This window comes from Podarcis cretensis (genome assembly GCF_951804945.1).
Source record: "Podarcis cretensis genome assembly, chromosome: 7".
In the NCBI taxonomy this organism is placed as follows: Eukaryota; Metazoa; Chordata; class Lepidosauria; order Squamata; family Lacertidae; genus Podarcis; species Podarcis cretensis.
The window spans coordinates 44,635,843-44,662,073 of record NC_137176.1 but is presented as its reverse complement, the minus strand read 5'-3'; the positions used below and the strand labels follow the sequence as shown (position 1 = coordinate 44,662,073).

General features: G+C 40.2%; 1 long non-coding RNA gene across 2 annotated transcripts; it reads right to left on the bottom strand.

The window, feature by feature from the left end:
- Positions 1–1,400: 1,400 nt before the first annotated feature.
- Positions 1,401–16,879, bottom strand: LOC307220186. Of its 2 annotated transcripts, XR_013840760.1 has the most exons (4): positions 16,172–16,879; positions 6,371–8,117; positions 4,529–4,666; positions 1,401–3,754 (listed from the first exon to the last, which is right to left on the bottom strand). It is a non-coding gene; the product is annotated as an uncharacterized lncRNA (long non-coding RNA). The 2 variants fall into 2 exon arrangements; XR_013840761.1 differs by lacking the exon at positions 16,172–16,879 and having other exon boundaries at positions 6,375–8,416.
- Between the last annotated feature and the right edge of the window lie 9,352 nt (positions 16,880–26,231).

Sequence of the window (26,231 nt, the reverse complement as noted above, 5' to 3'; positions counted from 1 at the left end):
TCACACTTTTCAAAACAACACATGAACTGGAACATGAAATGTGAACAGCTGAAGGCTGGAATAATGAGCAACAGAGAGAAACAAAAGCTGACGGATTTGTCCATCCCTATCCATGGTGTTTTGAAAGCTGTGAAGATGATTCATATGCAGAAGCCAGTTCAGCACATGGACCATCTTTCGTATATCAAAGTGAAAATGTAAATGCGATGACTGATCTACAAAAGGAGACAGGAAGACTGCATACCCTTCTGGAAAAGCTGGCCTCACTAAAATCAGTAACACTTGCTAGTCAGTGTGTTCAGGGCTTACACACAGTTCACGATGAACAGGTATGAAGTAGGAGATGTTTTAAAGTGAAGATGTTGCAGGTAAGAAGAAGGTTCCATTCTGTATTCTTTACTTGCCTTAATGTCTGTCTGTCCGTCCATCCGTCTGTCTCTGTCTCTGTCACACACACACACACACACACACACACACAGAGTTGTTTTTCTCCTGACACAGTATCATTCTAAAGTTTTGAAAATTTGCTAGGGGGAGAAAAGTGGAAACTGCGAGTTCAGAGCTAATTTCCAACCTACTGCTCCAAACCATCCTCATCCCCTACATTCTAACCCATAGGTCTGCTGCAGTCATATCAAGTCAGATCTTAGGCCCTGAGGCTTGGGGTACAAGTCTATGCACACTGATACTTGGGCATATGTCACACTAAACTCAAGTGAGACTTATGGAGCAATCCTAAAAAGGGTTCGGGAGGTTAAGAGCAGTCGATCCTCTGCCACATCCAAAACCATGTCTGTTTGTGCCAGTCAGGGTACAAGGTGAGGCGATGTTGCTCTGATTTTGCCATGCCAGCTCTAAGATCACTTGGCTGAGGAGCCTCTTGGGGGAATCTTTGGGATTTAATGTTCCTGAAATTCCATTTCAGGGCTTGCTGCAGCCCTTTCCCTCAAGCAGTTCTTCTTTCCATTGACAGAGACCCACAGAGAAAACACTGTGTGCCCTCCTACACCCAACCCTTGTCTTGGTAGCCCAAACCATTGGGGACAGAGTGTGGCATTCATACAGAGCCCCCGGTTGTTTCACGGACTAGTGACCTGTACACCACTACTTTATTCTTCCGCTGCCACCAATTTTGTGGGGGGAAAACCCAGAAGTATTGAGTCTCAGTCAGGTAGAGTAAACAATGAAGATTAAAGTTTATTTCAAACACAAACAAGTTTTAAAATATATTCGAAACGCTGTCAGTCTATTCCCTCTAGTCTTGACCCTGTCTCTAACTCACTCTGACTCCTCTATCTTCCCCCATTCCCCGCAAAAGAACCAACCGAACTGTCAAAACCTCTGGGCTGAGCCTTAAAATCAGGTAGGCTCTGCCTCAGGGCTTTCTTATTGGACAACCTATTAACCCTTTCTCTCCCCAATACAAATGTATCCCCAAAGGATGGGCAAATGCCACACAGAGGTTTAGGACTGCACTCTTATTTCATTCATATATGTATATGTATGTGTATACATATATATATTATTTCACTAGACAATTAAGAAATGCACTCCATGTTGGGTCCTTTGTTTTCAGCTGTCAAATTACCACTTCCAATGGCAATGTAACTCTTAGTTCCATGAAGAGAAATCAAACAACCAAAACTCTAAAGCAGTCTCATGAAAATATAATCAGCGTACTAACTACTGATCCTAGCAAACATCCACCCAAAGGTTAGCAGGCACAGCCACCTTATAAGCACTTCATTAAATTATGACAAAAAATCATAAAGCTTAAAAATAAATGCCTGTTTATTTAGCACTCCTGTTTGTTTATTTAAAACTCAATGAAGTGTGGATAAAAACAAACCAAAGTTAAAAAGAATGTGCAAGAAATTATTTATAGGTTTTAAGTAATTATGTTTTATGTATTACGAATGCCACTTTAAAATTAGCTGAATTTGTAGCATTTCAGGAAACCCACTAACACAATTCAAAAACCTGACCACACTATAACCCTTTATAACTAACTAATTCCAATATTTATGATAGAATATACTACCTATGGGGAAAATACATACATGGAGCTTCTCCTGGTTAAAACGTATGAAATTAATTTGCAAACAGCCTTAGTCCTGCTTATTGCTTCAAAGCTTGTTCCAGTACCATTCCGGGTAGATTGTGCCCTAAAGCACTCAGTAAACTCGATGAGCACTAAATGTGAATAACAACACTAGGAGGTCCAAAATTGGCATAGAAGTGTTTGGGGGGCATTATGGCATGGGGTTTCCTGAGGATGAAGGGGCTACTCAGGAGGAGAAGTAAGTCAAAGATGATTCAGCCTCATGGTCTAAATCATGGGATGAGCAATTTCTGATGAGCTTCTCTGACTAGCTCTGACCCTAATACTGGATGCTAGTGATAGATAGAATGGCATCTTTGAAAGAGAGTTACCAAACCTGGGGCAACCAGATCCAATGAAGGACAAGAAGCAGGGTCTACTGGTGTATTCACCCTTTTGAACCTCTGTGTGACAAGCTACATCTGCCCAAATTGTCCCTTTTTGTATCTGGTCCAGTAGTGACTGGAGTCCTTAGGGACTGGTAGGGTGGAAGGTATAGAGCAAGGGCAAGTAAGAGCCAGAGTCAGTGACAAACAGAGCCTACCAATTCTTTTTTTGCCCCAATCCTCTTCCCTGCTGAGTTCCACAAGGAGCACCACTAAGACTGAGGAAGAGGCACAGGAGCCAACTCATTGGGGCCCCCGATAAAATATTTGAGGGGGCCGGGCACCCTCAGGTTGATGGACATTGCCATACAAATGGTGTGTGCATGCCTTGTCATGTGATTGATTATGCAGGGCAGGGCTTACCTGCCCCCCCCCCGCCAATATTTTATTCAAGTCAGCACCCCTGGGAGGAGGAAACTGACAGACAGGGTCACCCACTAGAAAGGCTTTAAGAAAGAAAGGAAGTAGCTGGGGTCTGGCTCAGGGTAGACTGAGATTGGGCAGTGTCCCTTTCACTCTAATGCACCAGCCACCACTGATCTTGTGACTCTACAAACTGAATTTGAGGGAGGGAGAGAAGGAAGGAGGGAGGGAGGGAGGCTGTATTACCAAATTATCTGCTTGATCCTAACAGTGTGAATCAGAGCTTTGGGGCACTCCTTAGGATTGTCTCCCTATTCATTGGTGATGGTAGATGATGCTGATTATATAGGTAACAAAGTCATCGAAATTGGGTTGTCCATATGGATAAACAGTCAGAAAGTGAGGGACATTTTCCTACATTGATTGTTTTCTTTGCCAATTGCTCACACACACACACACACACACACACACACTGGTTCCAATAGGATGGAAAATGAGAGCTCTAGTTTCAGCGTAATGGTAATACTCTCCTCCCATTCCTGGGGCATGTCCAGGAAACAAGAGGCCCTTGGGTCCAAGTAGATCCGAAGCATCAACCAACCCAACCATTACACAACATTGGAAGAGCTCCTTTGGGGTCTTATTGCCATTGCAGTATCTATGGCAGTGGAAATTTCTGGTGTCATTCTGAGGCAGCATATGAGGGCAGACCTCCCTTTCCACCAATGGAGAGAGGAAGCCAATTGTATCCTATGCTCCCTGGGACAATGTCCCTTAGGGTTGCACCCTCAAATGATTGCAATGCTTCATTTGTTCTAGCTGTAACCCCCTCTTTGTATATTTCAGCTAGCAGAGCCACCGCTTTAGATTTCGGAGGATCCCTGAATGCTCTTACACTTGCCTCCTATTGCAGTGTGAAAAATAATAAGTAAATTAATAAATATTAATTAGAGAATAACACAGTGAAATTAAAACAACAACAAGACGTTAATATTTAAAAACCTAGAGTCCGAGTACATAAACTGCAGACTGGAAAAATATTTAAAATTGCCAGCCAACGACATTACATCTCTAGGCATCGGGAAACTGGATTCCTGGGATTTAATAAATCCTGGAAGAACATGGGCGTAATGTTTAAGAAACACTAACAAAGCAAAAGCATGGTAAGAAAACAATGTAAACACCCCTGCTTTAGATTAAGTACTTAATTCGTTCCAGAGTTCCGTTCTTAACCTGAAATTGTTCTTAAACTGAAGCACCACTTTAGCTAATGGGGCCTCCTGCTGCTGCCGCGCCGCCGGAGCACAATTTCTGTTCTCATCCTGAAGCAAAGTTCTTAACCTGAGGTAATATTTCTGGGTTAGCGGAGTCTTTAACCTGAAGCGTATGTAACCTGAAGGGTATGTAACCCGAGGTACCATTGTATATATTTTATAATATATTATGTAAAATAAAATATATAATATAAAGTCATATACTCAGAGTAGGTCCTATGATGAACATTGGATCTAGTCCAAGATATAGATATGATTTTTTAATTAACACTGTGCAAAGGGGTTTAACTTTAAAATTAATTCATGCTATAGAAACTTTGCTTAGGATTCCTTTATTATTTTGTTGAGTATCAGATATTTTCATGATGGAGGCATTTATTTGAGTTAGAAATAAGAGGTAATACCTTAATTCCAGCTAGAAAACAATCATTGCCATTGCTTTTGAACTGCAAGCAAAGAGCTGTGAAAAGATGCTGCAGAGCTGGAAACTTCATTTGCAGCGCAAATGATAAAAGCAGCCTGTGATGCTCTTATTTAGCAAGCTGTCATTCAAAGATAAAAGACAGAGAAATGGTTCTAGTGAGTTATGAGTGCTTTCTAACTGCTCAATAAACAGACAATTCTGGCAACTGGACACGACTTTAATTGGACTATCTTGTGCATCATTGCTGACTCAGTTTCAGAGGATGTCAAGTTTCAATTACAGGTGGAAGGAACCATCGGTCAAATAGCCCATCTGATTTTCAATCTCATTTCATACAATGCCAGCAGAGTGGAGATGCAGAGGGCACCAGAACAACTTTGTTTAGATGGTAACAATTTATTTCTAAAGGCCAAATGATGGCAAAGTAAAATTGAGGGGTTTTAGACTATCACCAGATAGCTAACATAAACAACGGAAATAGATGGAGCAATTACTCCAAGAAAATTAATCTAAAAATAGAAAAGCAATTGAAAAACCCCAAATAAGCATTCCACAAACCATTCCAGTTTTGTATCTCACATTCTTGGGTGAATTTCACCTCAATTTAGCATGAGCTCTCTTGACTAATAGATTCACACAGCCCTTAAGGGAACGCATTTAAAGCAAATCGCCACTGCTCTATAATTTATCACATGTAGCCAGTGGACTCAGTTCTTAATTACTCTCACTACTATTTGTTGCTTGCATAGCAGAAGTTAAGTTTATGCCTTCCTCTCCCTATATTCCTTTTTCATTAGTCTCTTTTCATCTAGTAATCAGGGTTTGTTCCTTGTTTGTGAAAATGCAAGAGCTGTTACTTGAGGACCTTTTGGCAGAGAAATCTCTATATAATTCTTGGCACAAAGGAAGTACCATCTTGCTCAATTTAGAATCAGTAAACAATAGTTGCTACCAATTTGGATGGGAAGATCTTGTTGCACTCTCCATATATAATCAAGCTTGATTTTAAATGCCTTGCTTCTGTTTTCTTCTTTTTGTCAGTATCTGGCCTGTCTCCTTTCCCATCTCTCAGGCCAATCAAGCTACTTGTGATCTGAATCCCTCCTAAAACCCTTTCCTTCCATAAAAACCAAAACTCCCTTTTCCAAGTTCTATCCTTTTCTCAAGTTCTATCCTACCAATTCAGCTTTGCTGCATCTATGTTACTCACAGCCTGACCAAGAATTCTACTTCTACATACAGGTCTTATGGCCATCTTGACTTCCTTGGTCTGTGAGCTGCCACCATTGGCACCAACTATAAGGGCCCCTGGGTTCCAGGGTACCTACAATTTTTTGGGTGGGTGCTCAGCACCCACACCATGAGGCCTCTAGTGCGACTTCCAGTGCTCTGGGAGGCCCCAAAAGTCGCATCAGAGGCCTTTGGACATGATTTCTGGGGCTCCTAGGCACTGCCATCGCATGCACATGATGTCATAACGTCATGTTATGTTGTAAGCACTGCTGGGCACCCATAATCTGGGGCCCAGGTCAGCGCCCCTGGCTACCACCCATGATGTGGACCCACCCGTGAAAAGGGCCTGAGGAGTGCCCTTCTTGCCACCACCTGCCACTATCTCTGCTGTGATGAGTGCACCCTAGCCATGCCCCCACCTCCGTCTCCATGGCAAAGGTGAGGGTGGGGTGTGCCCACAGCAGAGGGTACAGCACTGAGGATATTGTTTGCCACAAGCAGCAAAATCTCCTGGACTGGTCCTGCACAGCTCTTGCTGCCATTGCCACAACTCTCTAGAGAAGCCCTTGTGTTACCTAAACAACCACACCTACACAAGGATCTGGGAGGAAAGATGGGAACAGGGTGGAGAAGGTGGAGCCACCTCTGGTCCCTTGCATCTCAGGACAACTGGAACAGTCCCTTTGTCTAGCACTTGTGCAATATTGGACCGTCAAATTGGTGTGTTCTGTGGTTCTTTCCCCACGTGCCCAAAGTAATATACTCCTTTAGTTTATGCAAGGCAAGTCTCTGCCTGTACCACCCCAACAGCGAAAGGTCACCTGGGGCCAGAATGCACAGTTGAAGTTTCCCTGAAGTGATCTAAGAGCACCAGAGCATACTTTGTGTATATTGATGGCTCATTTGTTTTTATTCAGCTTATATTTAATAAATCTGGAACAAGTTCTTGCTCTCTGTTGCACTGGCAAAACTCCACGGAAATAAATTGGGATGCCCTGGGCACACAGCTCATTATAGACCACTGTTTGCTAAAAAGCAGGCTTTAAATAGGACTGACAAGCTCTCATGGTATTCCAGAGCAGATGCAGCTAAGTGCAAATGGTTCCAAAGCCAAAGCCAAATGCTGCTATTGCCACTTCAGCAAAGGTTCTATCTGGGCCAGTTAGGCAGAAGCGAATTCGGCTTTTTCTTGATTTGGTAACTGAGATACATACAGGGAAATCACATTATTCTTACATTTGAATATAGATGAACAAGTTTATGTTATCAGAATGGAAAGCATCAATTTATTCATACAGACAATTAATTTAGTAATTGGATGACTGACACTATGGAACCCACTCAGTGTTGAGTGATGGCATGACAGACAGTTATTGATGCAGAAGAGGTTTAAGATAATTTTTACCAAATAATAAATGACTTTTCTGTGTCAGTTTGGGCAAATCTGTCTAAATACCTGAAAATATGTGGGGGGTTTTGGAACCCTGGGAGGAAAAAGTTGGTCGGAATGGTACAATTTTGAATGAAGAAAGACTGAGTAGGGAAAGAGTTACATGCCACATTTCTCATCTCAAAGCAGATTTTTCATTTCAAAAGTAATGGTAATGCTCAACATGTATTTGCACCTAACATATAATTATGCCCCAACTTTGAATCAGACCATTCCTCCCTCTAAACCAGGGCTGTAGGAGGTCTAATAAACTGAAGCATAATCTACCTAAAATGGAGGTGCTGGTGGTTTGTCTGATGTGGGAGACAGCATTCTGGAGAGGGTTTTTCACTGGACAACTTTACAGTTGGAGGAGGCGTTAGGAGGAGGCTCCATATCTTGATGCCCAAGGGCATGAAGGATTTTTTTGCCAGCTGAGGAGGATGAACCAACTGTGGCTCTTCCAGGGCAGAGACAACTTGGTCACAAATTATCATGCAATAGGGGATGCATGAATCTGTTGGTTTAAGTTTCTGTCAAATCTTTAGCCACATTTCCACATTAGTTTATGATTTTTAAAAAAATATTTCCGCCCCCCCTCCCAATTAAACAGATCAATAGATCTGTCTTAGTTTTGACTTGCGAAGAAGCTTCCCACTGCCTTGCTAGCTGAGATCCTTTTAACCAAAGGAACCATGGATTGAAGATAGCATGAGCTCTCTATTAACCTATAGCTGCTTGATGGTATGCTGCTTTTCACACTGTGCCTTATCCCTCTGCATCTGGGAGTTTTACAGCAGGAGGGCATCTTCCCAGGGGTCTCTCCAAAACGAACAAGATCTGGAATCGGTTTCAGCTTTTTAAATTCCACTCACTACCAAGACATTTTCAGCAAAGTGCATCTGACCTATTAGAGAGGATAATGGTTATAAAATATCACACAATGTACAAACCTATTATCAAATCACGACTATACGAAACCATGTTTTGTGCACAAACTGCACACGACAGAGTGGTATTTGACTGAGAGTCACTCAGCTTAATGGGTTATTTCTCTGTGGTTTCATATCAAGGAAAGGCTTTGATGGCAAATGCTGTTTTCTTACATAAATGGAAGCCAGTGGGTTAGAGGTAGGGTTTCTAAAAAAATCAATGCAGAAGCAGAATAAAAGCTTATTTTTCCGTGACTATATGACCCATCTATTTAATGATAAATATATCTGTATTTTTTTATATAAAATTTTTTATTACATTTTCAATTTACAAAAAAAAAAAAAAAGAGGAAAAGGAAAAACAGTCCAACTTTCAAAATGCATTTTTACGTTGCTAACTGGACTTCCCCACATCTCCCTCACCCTGCATTCTTTACAATAAACATATCAGCAAATTATTACCTTGTTTCGTATCTTATTTATATCTTTCAAAATATTTTACTTCTAAATTTAAAGTACTTTTTGTCAATTATTTATACCTTAAAGTAATACATAAATTAACTTTAAATTTCAACTTTTTCTTACTTATAACTTAATCTTCTATTTTCCCAATCTAGTTGCAGGAGTTAGAGTTTCCAAATCGTGCAGATTCTTAACATTCATACAACTTATAATGTTTTTGTAAATAGTCCTTAAATTTTTTCCAGTCCTCTTCCATTGTTTCTTCTCCCAAATCTCAGATTCTGCCCGTCATTTCGGCCAGTTCCATATAGTCCATCAACTGCGTCTGCCACTCTTCCAGAGTGGGAAGGTCTTGTATCTTCCAATATTTTGCAATGAGTATTCTTGCTGCTGTGGTTGCATACATAAAAAGAGTTCTATCCTTCTTTAACACCTTTTGGTCCACAATGCCCAGGAGGAAGGCCTCTGGTTTCTTAGGAAAGGTGTACCTAAACACCTTTTTTAACTCATTATAGATCATTTCCCAGAAGGCCTTCACTTTTGGACAAGTCCACCAAAGGTGAAAGAATGTCCCTTCAGCCTCCTTACATTTCCAACATTTATTATCAGACCGATGATATATTTTTGCAAGTTTGACTGGGGTCATGTACCACCTATATATCATTTTCATAATATTTCCCTTCAAGGCATTACATGCCGTGAATTTCATTCCAGTGGTCCATAACCTTTCCCAGTCTTCTAACATAATGTTGTACCCAATATCCTGAGCCCATTTTATCATGGCTGATTTGACTATCTCATCCTGGGTGTTCCATTTAAGCAGCAAGTTATACATTCTCGAAAGTACCTTGGTCTTAGGTTCTAACAATTCTGTCTCTAATTTCGATTTTTCCACCTGGAATCCTATTTTTTTGTCCGACTTAAAAACCTCTTGAATTTGAGCATAATGAAACCAGTCTTGCACCCTATTCTTTAATTTTTCAAAGCTCTGCAGCCTCCAATTGTCTCCAATTTTTTCTATTATTTCCCAGTATTTCGGCCATCCGGCCTCCATATTGGGTTTTTTTCGAACCTTGGCCTCCGCTGGTGATAACCACCTCGGGGTCTTACCTTCTAATAAGTCTTTGTATTTTGTCCAGACCATAAATATGGCTTTCCTGACAATATGGTTTTTAAACATTTTATGAACCTTTACCTTGTCGTACCACAAGTATGCATGCCATCCAAAAGCGTTATTGTACCCTTCCAGATCTAGGACATCAGTGTTCTCAAGGAGTAACCAATCTTTCATCCAGCAGAAAGCCGCAGCTTCATAATATAACCTTAAATCTGGCAGGGCAAACCCCCCCCTCTCTTTTGCATCCGTTAATATTTTAAATTTTATTCAGGGCTTTTTGCCCTGCCAGACAAACCTAGAAATATCTTTCTGCCACTTCCCAAAACACTCCACTCTGTCCACGATCTGTAGGGTCTGAAACAAAAATAACATCTTCGGCAATACATTCATCTTTATAGCTGCAATTCGACCCAACAAGGAGAGTTTCAATCTTGACCAGATCTCTAAATCTTTCTTAATTTCTGACCAGCATTTTTCATAATTATCTTTAAATAGATTCAAATTTTTAGCAGACAGGTTTACCCCTAGGTATTTTACCTTTTTAACAACATTTAATTCTGTCTCTTTCTGAAACCCATCTATTTCCAAAGGTGTCAAATTTTTCTCTAAAACCTTGGTTTTTTGCTTATTCAATTTAAACCCCGCTACCCGACCAAATTCATAAATTAATTCTAACACTCTCTTCGTACTAGATTCTGGCTCTTGTAGTGTTAAAACCAAATCATCTGCAAAAGCTTTCAATTTAAATTGTTTCACTCCGACCTGTAATCCTTGTACCAACCGGTCTTCCCTAATCATGTTCAAAAGCACCTCCAGAACAGAAATAAATAATAGAGGGGATAGGGGGCAACCTTGTCGTGTTCCTTTTTCAATTTTAAACTCTTCTGTCACCACATTGTTTACTATCAATTTAGCTTTCTGCTCTGAATAAATTGCCTCTATTCCATTTTCAACCCCCCGTCCCACTCCCATCCCTTCCAAATTTTTCTTCATAAACCTCCAAGAAATGTTATCAAAGGCCTTCTCTGCATCAACAAAAATTAACACTGATTTTGTATTGATGTTGGTTTGCAAAAGTTCCAAAATGTCAATAATATTCCTAGTGTTGTCAGACAAATGTCTTCCTGGGAGAAAGCCTGCCTGATCCTTGTGAATTACTTCGTTTAATACTTTTTTAAATCTACTTGCCAAAATGTCTGCAAAGATTTTGTAATCCACATTTAGGAGTGAGATGGGACGGTAGTTCTTAAGTTGAGTCTTTTCAGTTTCCACTTTAGGAATCAATGTGATGAAAGCTTCTTTCCACGATTCCGGTGCCTTCTTCCCCTCCAAAATCTGATTGCATACCTCCATTAATGGTTGTGTCAAAAAGTCTTTCAATATCTTATAATACTTGGAGGTAAGTCCATCTGGACCTGGAGATTTGCCTAATTGCATATTCTGAATGGCACCCTCTATTTCTTGTTGTGTTATTTTATGATTCAGGATTGTTCTCTTTTCCTGAGCGAGTTTTGGTAATCCATTTGTTTTCAAAAATTGTTCTATCTCAGTCTCTTCTTGTGGCCCTTGAGTGTAAAGCTTTTTGAAATATCTCTGGAAGCACTTCCTAATTTCTTCGGGTTTCTGGATATCTTTCCCTTCAATCTCTAAGTTAGTAACTGTATTCAATTTTTGTCTCTTTTTCAACTGCCATGCTAATAATTTCCCACACTTGTTAGCTGATTCAAATGATCTTTGTTTCATTTGTTTAATTTTCCACTCGACCTCTTGGTTTATCAATTTCGCATACTGTGCTTGGTAAAATTTAATTTCTCTCAAGATCTCCTTCGATTTTGGTTTGGATCTCAACTTTTTCTCTCCATCTCTTAACTTCTCTAAAATCTTATCTTTTTTCCCATTCCAAAATCTTTTCTTTATCGTGTTCTGTTGTATCAGAAACCCTCTCATAACTGCTTTGCTTGCGTCCCAGATTGTTCTCCTTTCCACCGTGGTATTCAGATTTATTTCAAAATAATCTTTCAAAGTTTTTTGGGCCTTCTTCACAATCTCCTGATCTCTTAATAGGGTGTCATTCATTTTCCATCTAAAGGAGCCGATTGGAGTAAGTCTTAGTTCCATTTTCATAGCGTTATGGTCGGAGCAGGTTTTTGGGCAGATTTCCACTTTTCTGATCATAGGTGCCAGCCTTCTAGACATCCATATTTGGTCTATTCTTGTCCATGACAAATGAGCCTCAGAAAAGAAAGTTCCTTCTCTACCTAAGGGGTTCTTTGTCCTCCATGTATCGATCAAGTCCATATTGTCAGTTAGTTCAAAAAAAGTTTTGGGTAGTCTACCATCTTTTGTTAAATTTTGGTCTTGCGACTTATCCATATTTGTGGAGACCACTCCGTTCATATCTCCCATCATAATGATGTTGGTATAGTCCAGATAGTCCAGAATTGTCTCATGCAGTTTCCTATAAAATTCTGATTTTCCCTCGTTCGGTGCATAAATTCCTAATAACAAAAATTTTTCTCCTTGGGCCTGTATTTCAATAGCCAAAATTCTTCCTTGCTCATCTTTAAATAAAAGTTTTGGTGACAGGCTCTCCTTTGCATAAATCACCACTCCTCTTTTCTTGACTTTATCCGATGAAATAAATTCTTGGCCTAGTCTTTTATTAATTAACACTTTTCTATGGAGCCTAGTCACATGTGTTTCCTGCAAACAAATAATGTCCAATTGTTCTTTTTTCAATATATGAAAGATTCTTCTTCTTTTCTCTGGGGAATTTCCACCATTTATATTCCAACTAAGAAGCTGCAGAGACATCCTGGATCAGTCTATTGGTCCTGTAGTGGCGTCCCTTTCTTTTGGTCCTCTGGTCCCGAGGGTGTAGGTACCAGTGTAGGTGCAGGTGGTGGTGGTGGCCAGGCTCCTATTGTTCCTTTCTGTAGATCCTCTTCGTGGTCGTTTAAAAACTTTTGTTGGTCTTCTGCTGTTTTGATTTTAACTTTCTTTCCTTTGAAGTTAAAAGATATCCCTTGAGGGAACTCCCACCTATAAGGAATTGAATTACCTCTCAATAATTTTGCAAGTTCTGTATACGTAGCTCTGAGATCCAAAAGCTGTTTCGGTATGTCTCTGTAAATTTCTGCTCTGCTGCCCTGAATGTCAAGCGATTTTCCAAATTGAAGGCCTAATATTTTATCTCTCTCTTGCTTAGATCTTAAAATGATCAAACAGTCTCTGGGTCTGTCCTTCCTCGTCACTCTTCCCAATCTGAAATGAGTTACAATTTTAAAATCCTTGTCCTCTTCAATACCCCAAAACTTTGAAAACTCTAATGTCAAATAACCAATCAAATCTTCCTGTTCAAGTTCTGGAATAGCTCTAAGTCTAAGATTACTTTCCCGGTTTCTCAGTTCAGTCATCGACAAGTAAGCCTGCTGCTCACTAATCTGTTTATGCAACGGCTTCACCTCCACCTTTATTGCCTCGGCCTACAAGTTGGCTTCCTCTGCTTTTTGCTTGGCTTCCTCAGCCAGTTTGCGATTCTCTGCCGTTACTTCCTGAAGATTCCCAATTGCTTGTGTATGTTGGGCCACCTGGTCAGTCAATTTATTTATAGAGGATGTGGCTTGATCAATTTTAGTCAAATGTTCATCCGCCTTTTTGTTTAAAATTGCCAGTTGTTCCAAGATCTGATTTAAAACTTTTTCAGATCCTCCTGAAGCCATATCCCCTGTAGATGTCTGCTCAACTGCCCCTTTTCGTATTTCTAAAACAGCTGGGACAGATGATCTGCGTGGTTGAGAAGTCAAGGTTGTTTGTACCAATTGTTTTGCCTTTATTTTAGCCAATCTTGTTTTCCCTGTGTCACTCATTCCAATCCCGTCTGTATGTCAAGGTCAGACTGTGTATATTCCCATGAGAAAGGCAGTTCCAAAATATAAACAACAAAGCAGCAAAGGATCAAAACAAAGTGTAGTTCCCAGACAATTATAAATCCAAAGTCCTCTAGGGGGAGTACAATATAGTTCAACCGAAAGAAAGAGGTTTTCCCTTCTTTGAGGTCCCAGCAGTCCGAAAAATCTAAAGATCTAAAGAGCCTTTTAGTTTCCTTTTAGCATGGAGCTTTTCCCAAATTAATACAAAGTCTCAGAAAAGGTGCAAGAAACAGTTTCCCTATTTCTTCTATGATGTAACGTTTACATGCAACACTTTCAACGTTATATACAGTTTCAGCAGTTTGACAGTTCTTCTTTACCCTGGCAGTCCGCAGATTTGGTTTCCTCAGTTATTTATAAATCCCAAGGGAAGAGGGGGAATCCAATCAAAAGACCAACATAAATACTCCGAAATTGTCTCTTTTAATTTCCCTGCCAAAAGTTCAATTATCAGCACAATGGTCCAATCTTTTTTAAAGTTCTTTCTAAACGCTTCCCGCTTGTCAAAACTTTACTTTGATCTCTTTAGCACGGTCGGGAGACGGACTTCCTGGTTACGTTTCCCGTTTTCAGCCGAATTAAGGTACTTTAGTCCCGATAATTTTCAAGTCCCCTTACTCACGGGTTGTAGTTGCAAATCTGATGTTCCAAGAAGAAAGGTCGGCGCTCATCAGCAGCAGCCGCGCGGCTTTGCTTCCCGCAGAAAGAGCGATGAACTCACAGCGCCGCTCCCCCTTTCACGTTCCGGAGCCCCTTACGGGGTTCCTTTCCCGTTTCTGGGGGGGCTTCTGGCGCCCGCCGAGTCCCACGGCCACGAGCTCACTCTGCCCGTGGTTTTTCTTAATGGGTCACCGCTGTGCCGCAGCGGACGACCCTTTCCTGCGGAGCCCCTTTTCAGAGCGCGAACAGGACCGCCATTGCTGTTTTGCGCCGCCTCCGGAAGCAAACTCTCAATGATAAATATATCTGTATTACGGGAAATACAATTGCTATTTAAGAGATTTATATTCCCATTCTTAGACATGTTTAATTGATTTTCTCTTTTGTTGTACACCAGATGGAAGAGGGAAATAGGGGTAGCTTTGTGAATGGTTTTTTTTTTTGGGGGGGGGGGTAGGGCCTAGTAAATTAATGAGCCAGAATTGTACACTGAAGGAATTCAAATCTGCAAAGAATTAAGGAATATTGATATAATGATCACCATATGTATATGCTCAGAATGGAGAGTAGGCGTGTCACTGTTCATTAAATTACAACTTTTTTCCAAGGCATATTGTGAGTCTCAATCAGTGCTATTTTTCTAGAAAAAGGTGCTGGAACTCACCACGAACACCCCTTTGTTCTCTTATAATGGCAATGGCGCCCCCCTGAGAGGTGCCGGAACTCAGCCCTAGCAAGTTCTTGCTGAAAAAAAGTCCTGGTCTCAATCATCATGTAAGTGGAGGAAAGAGAACAACTGCTGCCAAGGCATCAGCAGCCACTGCTAGTCTCCCTGCTGCCACTACAGCAATTCCTAGGATAGTGATTGTGTGGGTGAGTGAGAGTAAGGGAGATGGGGTGAAACTGTTCTCGGCTAGAGATCCCCACTACCAGGATTAAAATGGCTTTGCCCTTTTTCAAATGCAACCAGTACTGAGATGGCCAGCTCCAATGGCAGCCCTCAGAGCTGGTTTACATACATGTTGTTAGTTCTTTATTCCTTACTTTGTAATACAAAGCTCAGAAGCACACAATGCTCTCCCTGAATATGAGGTGGACATCATAGCCCTCAGACATATTCTCAGCACAAAGGGCTTTTTTCCAGCCAGAACTTGCTGGACCTCAGTTCTGGCACCTCTCGGGTGGGCGCCATTGCCATTCTAAGAGAACTAGGGAGGTGTTCATGGTGAGTTCCAGCATCTCTTTTTCTAGAAAAATAGCACTGTCAGCACATAATTTAATCCAAGCCAGAGCATAAGTCTTTCCCCCAATTTTCTTGTCTGAATATATGATTTGCATTAAGAATGGATTAGAAATGGGAACATGTAAACAGGAGATCAAACCTCTGGATATTGCAACTGTTCAGCAGTAGATCAGGAAACTGATCACATGTCTGCTGAGATGGCAGGTACAAATGCCTTAACAACCCCAATTTGAACAGTTTTAAAATAAATTAAGACCTACTGTACCACTCTGTTAAAGTTTCCCTTTCCTTTGGTCTCATAGCACCTGTGTTTCATGCATTTTTTCTTTGATTCTTGTATAACTTTCAACGTACCACAGTTGTTTCAAAAAAAGATAAATTATGTGATCTCCATTCTACAAAAGGAACTGCAATATGCAACTCAGGCTACAGAGCTTCAGACTTGTTGACCGTTTAGGGGAAAATGTGCATACCTCACCTGAGGCTTTTTACCTGCTTTCATCATCTCTTTCTGCTTGCCAAGCTCCTTTTCATCCCTTCCTCTTGATCCTTTCCCTTTCTCTCTCATCCTTGTTGTTTCTGTAGCATTTTACTTCCACCCCCATTCCATTTTACCTTTGATGCTATTTCTTTCCAGTCATTGATCTTTATGTATCATCTATTCATAGTCTTCTCCATTTCAGATCTCCAAGCATTTCAGATCCCCAAGCGTTCACTTCAACAACATGGGACAGAATTGTTGAATTCTCTTAGCAGCCTCTTAATACAATCAAATCACACTGAAACGAAACATAGAGTTAAATGAATACAGGAGTAAGAGCAGAACAATGTTTTTCATCAAGACATACATTTTAACATAGAATTGTATCCTTCATATATAATATATTTAGGAAGCTTTGTAAAATCTTTCTGTTTGTGCTGGATTCTGGAGACAAATGGTAAACCATTTAAATTGTCTAATAACTGTGTTTTAATATCTGCAATTGTAATGGAATATCTTAGACTGTTTTATTTTTATATCTAGTACTCACCTTTGAGATAGACAGGGAAAACATTTTAACCAATGTTTTGTCTGAACTTTAAAGGAAATGTGTTAGGTAACTGAACTTGGGATACAATATTATTTTCTTTGCTTCAAAGAATGTACCACTAGCAATACCTAATTCTGTATAGAAATTGGAAAGCAGGTGACAGAATCAGATTCCTACTTCTCGGACACAAGAAACTCCCCAACTTCTGTTTCTCTGGCTCCCAAATAATAGAACTTAATCCACCCATTAGCGAACCAGTTTCAGTCCCAGTCAGATACTCAGCACAGCTTGCAAGTACCTAGTATCAGGCAGACTTCAGTAAGACAATGTCATATTGACTATGCCTATGTGATACCACTAGGTGGTTTAACATAAGAAGAGCACTTCTGGATGAAGCCAAGGGCCTATCAAGTCTTGCATCCTTTTTCCCACGATGACCAACCAGATGCCTATGGGAAAACCACAAGCAAAACATGAGTGCAAGCACTCTCTCACTCATATTTCCCAACTACTGCTATTCAGAGACATGTTGAATAAAATATATTTTATATTATGAGTCTTCTAATTAGCTCAGGAAAGAGAAGACTATGTGCAAGAAGCTCTGAGCTAGCTTACACTTGGCCTTTATCGTTAGCTAGAGACCAACTACGAATAAACTAACTTTCAAGGCTGCTCAGAGATGCAGAGTGCACAATATTCTGAGCCAGCAAAACTAGCAGAGGTCTGCAAATGCAATGCCAACAGGTGAGCACGTGGTTAGCTACACATTTACTTTTCACTTTATATATACTGTAACGTATGTCATTTAAAATGCATGGAATCCCCATATGTTCTGTTCACATTGTTCTAGAACAAGACCTTGTACAGCTCACAGGGCTATGTGTACATATCCATCAACTTGTGGCCAGAATATATGGGTCATAAGCACTTGGTAAAACATTGGTGGATACAAGGAGTCTGTCTTACAAATTATATTGTTTGGGGACCAGAATACAGGTAGTCGTATTAACAACAGGGCTAGCTTAATGGCAGTTCAGGGCAAGATCAGACACAACACACACCAAGCTAAATTGAATAAATTTTTCACTTCCAGAGTCAGGTTATAGGTAGAGAGTCCATCTGTAGAAGAAACGTGATTTGGAGTTAGGCAGAAAGTGCAATGCTGTTTGTACTGCTGACATATTTAGAAGTTAGATCAGAGAAAGTTTAGACGTAGAATATGCAGAAAGTATCTGGAGTACATGACCGCATGCACAATGCTCTGTTTCAGTAAACAAAATGTTCCTGAGTGACTATTACATTTATAAGGAGAGCTTATGTGTTCTGGCCATTAGTGTAGTTCCCTAGCATGGCTAAGAGTGGATGAAACCACAATAGCCTGAAACAATTAATTCATCAACCATGATGTCATAAAATCTTGGCCAAATACAAGCAAATTTCAGGTTTGAGACCTCCAGATTGAATACTGTGAGGAGAGTCCAGGTTGTACTGTGATGCCCTGACTACTTATAGAATAGGGAATAGTTTTAGCAGAACACACTGTTTCTGGGAATGGCCAAGATACTTATAAAGTCACATGCATTCTGGGGGACTGAAAAGAAAATGGCTTCTCATCAAAACCCTCACACTTGTCAGTTTTGTAAGAGGATGTGATTAGCTTGTTAAACTACTAATGGTGGGATACTGTAAATTAATTTCATTGGTGATGGCTTATGGCTGTGAAAGATTTAATATTTGGTCACACAAACTTTATTGCCTTGAAGGTTTCCTCCCTGGCCACCTTAGATGTTTCTTCATTTCATCAAAAAGAATAAGACAAATAATAAAATATTATAACCAACTTTTTGGTGAGGGTTCCTGAGATCAATTTCACCTGTTTGGATACAACTGGATTCCATTTTGAAACAAGATGGCTGACTGAACCTTTCAAAACTGCACTGAGTTGTTCTCACAACGAAAGTGAGATAAGCCCTTCTTGCTCTGGATGGCTGCCTGTAAGTTTTCGCAGCAGCACAGAGATGAAGGAGGAGGATGCAGATTATAGTAGAGGATTGGATTCAACTCCAGAGGAGGAATTATCTGCACCTGAGTCTCCAAGAAGTAGGAGGTGGAGCAAGCGATTAGAACAAAGGAGGACCAGCAGGAAGTGGGGGCGGGCTTGGAGTATATCTGGCCTTGGAAGGGGCCGGAAGCCAGTTGAGTTAACTGACTCTGGGAGTGAGCAATGAGTTGTGGGAAGCTCAGATTGCTGAAAGCCTGTTGTTGATAAATAAACCCCAATTAGTCAAACTGCCAGTGTGTCGTGTCTTGTGTGAGAGAAGTGCTAAACCTGACACCCTGTGATGATTTTTAAGGCATACTCTTATTTCTAAATGATTTTGGTGCATTTTAAACTTGCTGGCTAAGGATTTATTTTTATTTGCTTTTGCTCTGTCTTTTCACAGTATAAATATATATTTATAGCAATAAACAGGTAGCACATCATTCTAGTACTGGCATCTTAAAACAGTTGGGAGGCAAAAACATATTCAGTGATGGCTGCAAACATTAAAATTATAATCTGCATATATGCCACACGACCAGTGGCCCTGATCACATCTCTATTCCTGATAATGCTGCTGTGATACTGTCTTGCCAAGGAACATAAAGAATTCACAAAAGCAAATGCCACCTGCGAAGCTCAAAAACAATAAATCAGACTCAGATCCTACTGTTCAGCCATCTCTAGCAAGAGGTTTTTGAGTATGAATTTCAAAATTGGATAGGACAAAAGTGTGTACGATGCTGCAAGGGAATATTTGGAAGATACTCTCAATCACAGTAGCTGCCAAATTGTACTTCTCCCTGTTGCCCACATCTGTTGCTCTTTTTCCCTTTCATGTTTATTCTGTGCTTCTCTATCCTCAGTTCATTCATCTAGCCACAATTGCTTCTGTCCACCACTGTTTCTATCACTTGCTATTCTCTCCTTTGTTTTGGCTTCAGTCTGTACACCTACTTTGTTTTCCTTCTGTCTTTCACCTGTTCACTTGTCTTTGATAAACTAGATCCCTTTATCTCGGCCCTGACATAATTAACTGCAATCAGGGAGGAAAATATTTCTACAAAACAAATAGGAAGATGGAGAAATCCTGAGTGCACACTGTTCAAAGAGGGCACAGGAGACAGAACGGAGAGGTGTTTTCAATTCTTGTTTTTCTCAGAGATTCATGTTAAATCACAGTTGTCCTATTATGAACTGAGTTTTCAAGGAAGCTGAAATTTTAAAACCCTGCAATATCTACTAGGAAAAGAGTTAAAGGAATATTCATGAACAAGAGTAATATTTGATAGGCACTTGCTTGCTGTGCCTTGTATTGTACTTTTAACTGTGTTTTCAATGCTGTATCTTATTGCTAGTTGCCCTGGGCTCCCTTGAGAGGAAGGGTGGGATATAAGCAATAATAAATGCTGCATACATTTGTTTACATGGGATTTTTAGAAGTTGATTTGGACATTACTTGAGGCTTTCTGTATATCGAGCTTCACCTTTCATTAAAAAAAGATGGCAATACATTAACAGTGGCTTTAGAGCAGCATTACATAGACTTCATTGTGGCTTACTCTCAGGGAATTGTGTTTAGGAGTGCAACTTCTTTTTTTATAAGATATTATTAAAGCTTTTTGATGATACAATAACATAAAAGAAACTAATCTAAAAGAAAAGAAAAAACGGAGTCCTCTCTCAAAGGTCACTCTTTTTTATATATTTTTATTTTTCTCATTTTACAAAAAGGATCACAAAAATAAATTCACACAGCCAATTTAAAGCATCAAATCATCGATTCCCTTCCCCACTTTCTGCAGTTACTTATGTTATATCTTTTACCTCTGCATATCCATTTTGTATCTATTTACTATTTAACCTTTATATTCTGTTTAGGTTACTCCCACTACACATTTTTATGTCAATCCTGCTAATGATTTAAAATGTTTACAATAATTCTTCAAATAGTCAATAAAATTTTCCCATTCTGTATTAAAACATCTCTCTTCTTGATTTCTTAATCTTCGGGTAAGTTTTGCCATTTCTGCATACTCCAACAATTTTTGTTGCCAATCTTCCTTGGTTGGAACTGTTTATTCTTTCCATCTCTGGGCATATACTGTATCATTTGCGCAGCTGCAGTTGCATATATGAATAACTTCCTTTGTTCTTTAGGGTACATTTACACCAACAGAACATTTATAGTTCTGCTAATCCCAGAATGGGGCCATAGGCATATAAGAATTTTGCTGCAACAACTGTGATTTGCAATAAAATGTTGCAAATATACCTGTTCAGGTTCCAACCAGCCAGCCAGGATTCCTCTCCACCTGGTTGTCTCTTTCCACCCTCTCAATGGTCAGCATTTCATGACTTCTGAGCATTCTATCCTCATTTGTCTATTTGTTGGGAAACCCCACAGGTTTCCTTTGTACCTCTGCAAAAGTTGAGGTTCCCCAAATCTACCGATGTCTCCCTCCAGTGCATGGGATTTGCTCCATCAATGTGGCAGAAACGCAATACAACTATGAGTGTCAACTCATCGCCTGTGTTGTCAAAACAGCTTTGACAAACCAATGTCAGATTTTATGTCCCTTTATCTGTATCTTGCAAAGTATTTTACTGCATCAAAATACAGTAGTTTTCAACTGAGAATACACTTCATTCCTTATCCTCTCATGTGTAAATATGCTTTTTGCCTGATCAAGGCTATAAGCTCCTTTTAAATAAGCTCCCATTATTTTCAGTGGAGTGACTTGCTGTTGGGCAATATTGTGTCCCTTCAATGGACATTTGCTGTTGGTACAAAAAGCAATCAAGAGGAAAATGACAGCCCAAAGTAGGAAACTTTCATGCCTCCCCCTTATCTTTATAAAGTGTAGACTAGGCAGACCTTCAATCAAAAGTACTGTGGATGAATCCATACCACCTCCACCTCGTAGCTATAAAAAGCAGTAAATACGTAAAAGAAGATAAGCAATCTGACAAATATGAGATGATGGCTCATTCCATTCCAGAAAACTCCCACTCACTATGACCATTTTATTTATCACATATGAAAAGAAATCTGCTATTATAAAACAATATGGGAAACAAAATAACTTGTACAAAATAAGATTGCTTTAGCCTAATAAATACAAACAGTTGTCCACTTCTAATGTTATGACTAGTGTGGAATGGATAATCAATAGGACACAAAGGTCAGAGACTACAGTGGAACTAGTCTGCTAACTCTTGTGGAGGTTTGGGTTAGCGATTGCTCCATTTTCTTTTGACTGGATGGTACTGAATAAGCAGACAAAAAATGTTCCTTCTCTCTGCTATTCCAACACTACTTTCAAAAAACCCAGAGGATTGCTTCGAATTCCTGAAAAGCCCAGTATTGTCACTTGGAATGCCAACTGTTGTGCTGACAGTACAAATGCAACATCTCATTAATTGTGAGGGTCAAGAGAAATAAAAATAAACACGCACCTTATTTTTCAGAGGTTTGGAATGAATGAAAAGCAGAAAGGGGATGTGTGCTTTGGGACAAAACAGGTCTCAAATATAAGAAGGCATCACCAGCTTCTGTTAGCATAACCCAGCCTTTGTCAGGCTGGTGCCCTGCAGAAGTGTTGGACTACAACTTTGGAACTGTAGCTCAAAACATCTGGAAGGCGCCAGGATGGTGCTGACTGGTACAGCCATATAAAAGCCTTAAAGTGAACCCTGTAAACATGATTTCATGCACTTTGGTTGGTTAATATATTTTCAGTAATAGGGCACATTTTAGATTCTTTACCTTGCTTGCCAGATCATGAGGCAGTCTTTTTTTGGAGGCAATATTGAACAATCATGGATGCTTAACTGGTCCTATCCCTCTCATACTTGACATTTCAGGACCCAACTGGTGCTTTGGAAACTTTGCACTGGGAAACATAATTTTGACTTTGGATTCACCCATCGTCTGTTTTTTGCTTTGCCCAGTTTCCTTCCCAACACATTCTTCTCAAGAGTTGAGGCAAAGAGGGAAATGCAAAGACTGGAGGTGGGGAATAACATGGACAACTTGGGCTGGGGTTGGAACAGTCTTGATGAACCAAAGCAGGGGGCAGGAGATACCAAAGAGACTGGCCACAACTGTAGCATGTGTGCTTTTAAGGTATCCCAGAGGAAGGTGTGAATGGGAGAAAGAAATGGGTTTTGCATTTAAAGGTGAACATACTGAGTTTGTACTTTCCAAAACACAGAAATGTGGATAACGGAACTTATGTAGGATTTGAAAAAATGAGAAACTGAGATAAGCTAAAGTTGGCCAATTTGTCCATCCCTACCTAGGACCCTGATTTTGAGTTATCATCTCTAAACTGCATCACCCAAACCTTACAATTCTGCACTATACAGAAGTTGAGATGCAATCTTGCCAGTATATAACCTGATTGTGTGGACCACTAGGTTTCCTCCCATTTCTAGAAAAATTCAGAACAGCCTGCAGAATAAATAAATAAAGAGGAAAGGTTCCAACAGTGATTTCTGTTTCACTTGCTCAAAATAATTATTGGAATTATTTTGGTAATCAAGCCCATCCTCACTCATCTCAATAATAAACATGAGTTTAATCAGGATCAAGAGACTTCTGTCTTTACTGGTATTCAAAAGTTTGACCTAAAGTGGCTGTATTTATTAAGCCAAATACTGCCTTAAGTACACAAATGCTGCAGAAGATAGCATGTAAAGCATGTGGCTCAGTTACTGAACTGTGTCCCTTCTCCCAAATCTGGCACAGTTGTTCATTCTTTAATGATTGTGCCACAGCTCTACTCTTCTCCCTGTAAGAAGCCAGGAGATGGCCCAAAATCTTCAGGAAATGAGTTTCCACCTTATATTAGTTCCAGTGGGACTATGATCTAGATTCACAGAGCAACGTTAATCTAAAATAAAAGGCTATGAAATAACACACGGGTTAGTCTTCCAGTACTTGAAAAAGCTTATGATTTTTATTTTCACCATAATATAAATCCCATCTCAACTCTCAGCCTAGATTACTATCTTTACAGGAAGAGAGACATCAAATGTGGGATAACAATGGAGTTTTATAAGGTTTGTTCTCACACAAGAGTTACAGTAACTATAGCTGTAGAGAAAAATACCATTATTTCCTTAAAAACAGCAACTATTGGAGATTTGAGTATAAGTACACTACAATATAAGAACACACAATCTGACTACATACAGCATTGCACTTGGACAGCCAAGCTGAAGGACAGCACCCTCTGGCATTCGCCAGTGGCTAAGGACCACTGGGAGGCTGCTCTCCCCGTTTCCCTGAAAAAACATGGTAAGCTGGAGATCCAAACTTGGCCTGGTAGCAAGTGGACAAACAGAGCAAATTTAGAGCAGATGCTATCTGATGATAGAGTCTCACTTGTGTCATCAACTGTGCTGCTGCATTCTGAACAATGTTCAGATCAAGCAAAAAAGGACACTGAAATTGTCCATTATTGAAGTCACCAATGCCTGGACTATGGTAGTCAAGCTCTCCTGGTCCAGCAACAGCCATAGTTGTTGCACCAGCTGCAGCTGGTAAATGGTGCTTCTAGAAAACACTGTGGATACCTGGATACCTTCAGTGACAGAGCTGCATCCAGAAGCATCTTCAAACCACATACCTCCTTCCTTTAAGGGGAGTGCAACCCAATCCAGGCTAGGCAACTGATTAATTTCTTTGACATGGGAACTCAACTTTCACCCTCCCTCATGCATTTATTGCACCACTGCATCCAGACACCAGTCCAGGATCCACACGACCTGTCCTAACTCAGATGTTATGGAGGAATGCAGCATGCTGATGGCACCTTGTCTCCAAACTCCTAATGTCCATATCTAGTGGCTTCAAGGAGATATTAAATAGCATAGTAGGTGATAGAATAGTGCCCTGCAGCACCCTATAGCATAACCTCCAGGGGGTCAAAAAGCACTCTTCCACTACTATGCTCTTGACTCAATCCTGTAGGTAGGACCAGAACCACCGTAAAACAGTGTCCCGATTCCCATTCCACGCAGCTGGTTCAGAGGATGAACCACAAAGAGATGCAGTACTTCTATTACCTTAAGGAGGGGTTTTGACCCAGGACCAGTTTCCTTAAGTCTGAATATATAGTGACAGGACAGGGGGAAAACTTCCTCTCTACTGCTAAAGCCTTTCTCCCTGCAGTGAATCAGAGACATAACAAAATTATACCAGAATACCAATAGGAAAGCCTGAAGGCAGTCCTCTCTTTGATATTTCTAATGCCGCAGATGATTGTGTAAAGATCTTTCCATTCCAAGCACAGAGACACCATGGCGTAGGTTGCTTTAGGAGATGTGCATTAGTAAAAGTCCCCACAGTATTCTTTTTACACCATCACAACATAACAGTTGTGTACCTAGCCTCTTTCAGACTGTGGCTACTTTGCAGGTGAGGTTTCACTGCATATTGACAAACACAGATTGTGAAATTAAACTGGATTTAGCACTCTTGCACATCAAACCTGCTCCTCCCTTCATGGACTTTTGGGTGTGAGGGAAGTGATGGGGAAATGCACAGGAAAGTGTGTGATAACAATTTATTGATGTGATATCATATAACCTGCCTGCAAATGAATTGGAATGAATGTTCAACAAACAATACTTTGTATAACCTCCCTGCAAAATTTTGCAAACAAATAAGGGTGCATGTTCAATAAACATGTTGATTGGAAACAATCTTGCTTGCATATATGCTCTTTTGATTGGATATTGTGTTTGCCATAGTAATCTTTTGAACTGCTTGCCTTTTGGGCCTTACTTTATAAACTCTCTGATGCACCACGGCATTTCCTCTCTTTGTGCTCCTTCCCAGCGATCATTCCTCCTCTGCTCACTGCTGTGGATGCATGGCCTGATTGTCTGTCTCCAGGCACTGTGATCATATGCTTCTCTGTGACATGGAATTGGCCTGCCATCAAATTCAGTGGTTTACTCCTAGGTAAATGGTTATAGCCTTAATGTTTGCAATGGTGCGCACAAATGCAATCTATGGCAATGGTGTAAGGTTCATGTGACTGATTCCTCATAGGAAGAATAGATCTCAAATTCTTTCTCAGAAATAATTCAGGTATACTGTCTCAATACTTGATGTTTCCTCTTTTGTCCTAGCTCCATTCACTTCCCTGTATTTTCAACATTTAGAGGTTTGACTGTGAGTGAAAAATTTGGCAACCCAAATACATTTCAGTGGTTACTGCATAGAAATATGTAGGATAGTTTACACTGGTTTATATTTAACATTGGATTGGCTCCAGGTTCAGTCATGATGACTAACTTGGGTTCCATTGATTTCAACCACCTACTCAAGCATGACTAAGTCTGGATCCAACCCACTAGGCTTGAAGTTTGGAGTATATGTATAGCGAAGGGCTCAGGAATCAGTTGCTGGATTCCCATCAGTCCTAGCCAGCATTGTCCATGCTCAGGGATGGGTTAAACATCTGGAAGGTCCCAGGTTCCCCATTGGGATAGTCTGAAGTACCGTATTTTTCGCTCTATAAGACGCACCAGACCACAAGACGCACCTAGTTTTTGGAGGAGGAAAACAAGAAGAAAAATAATCTGA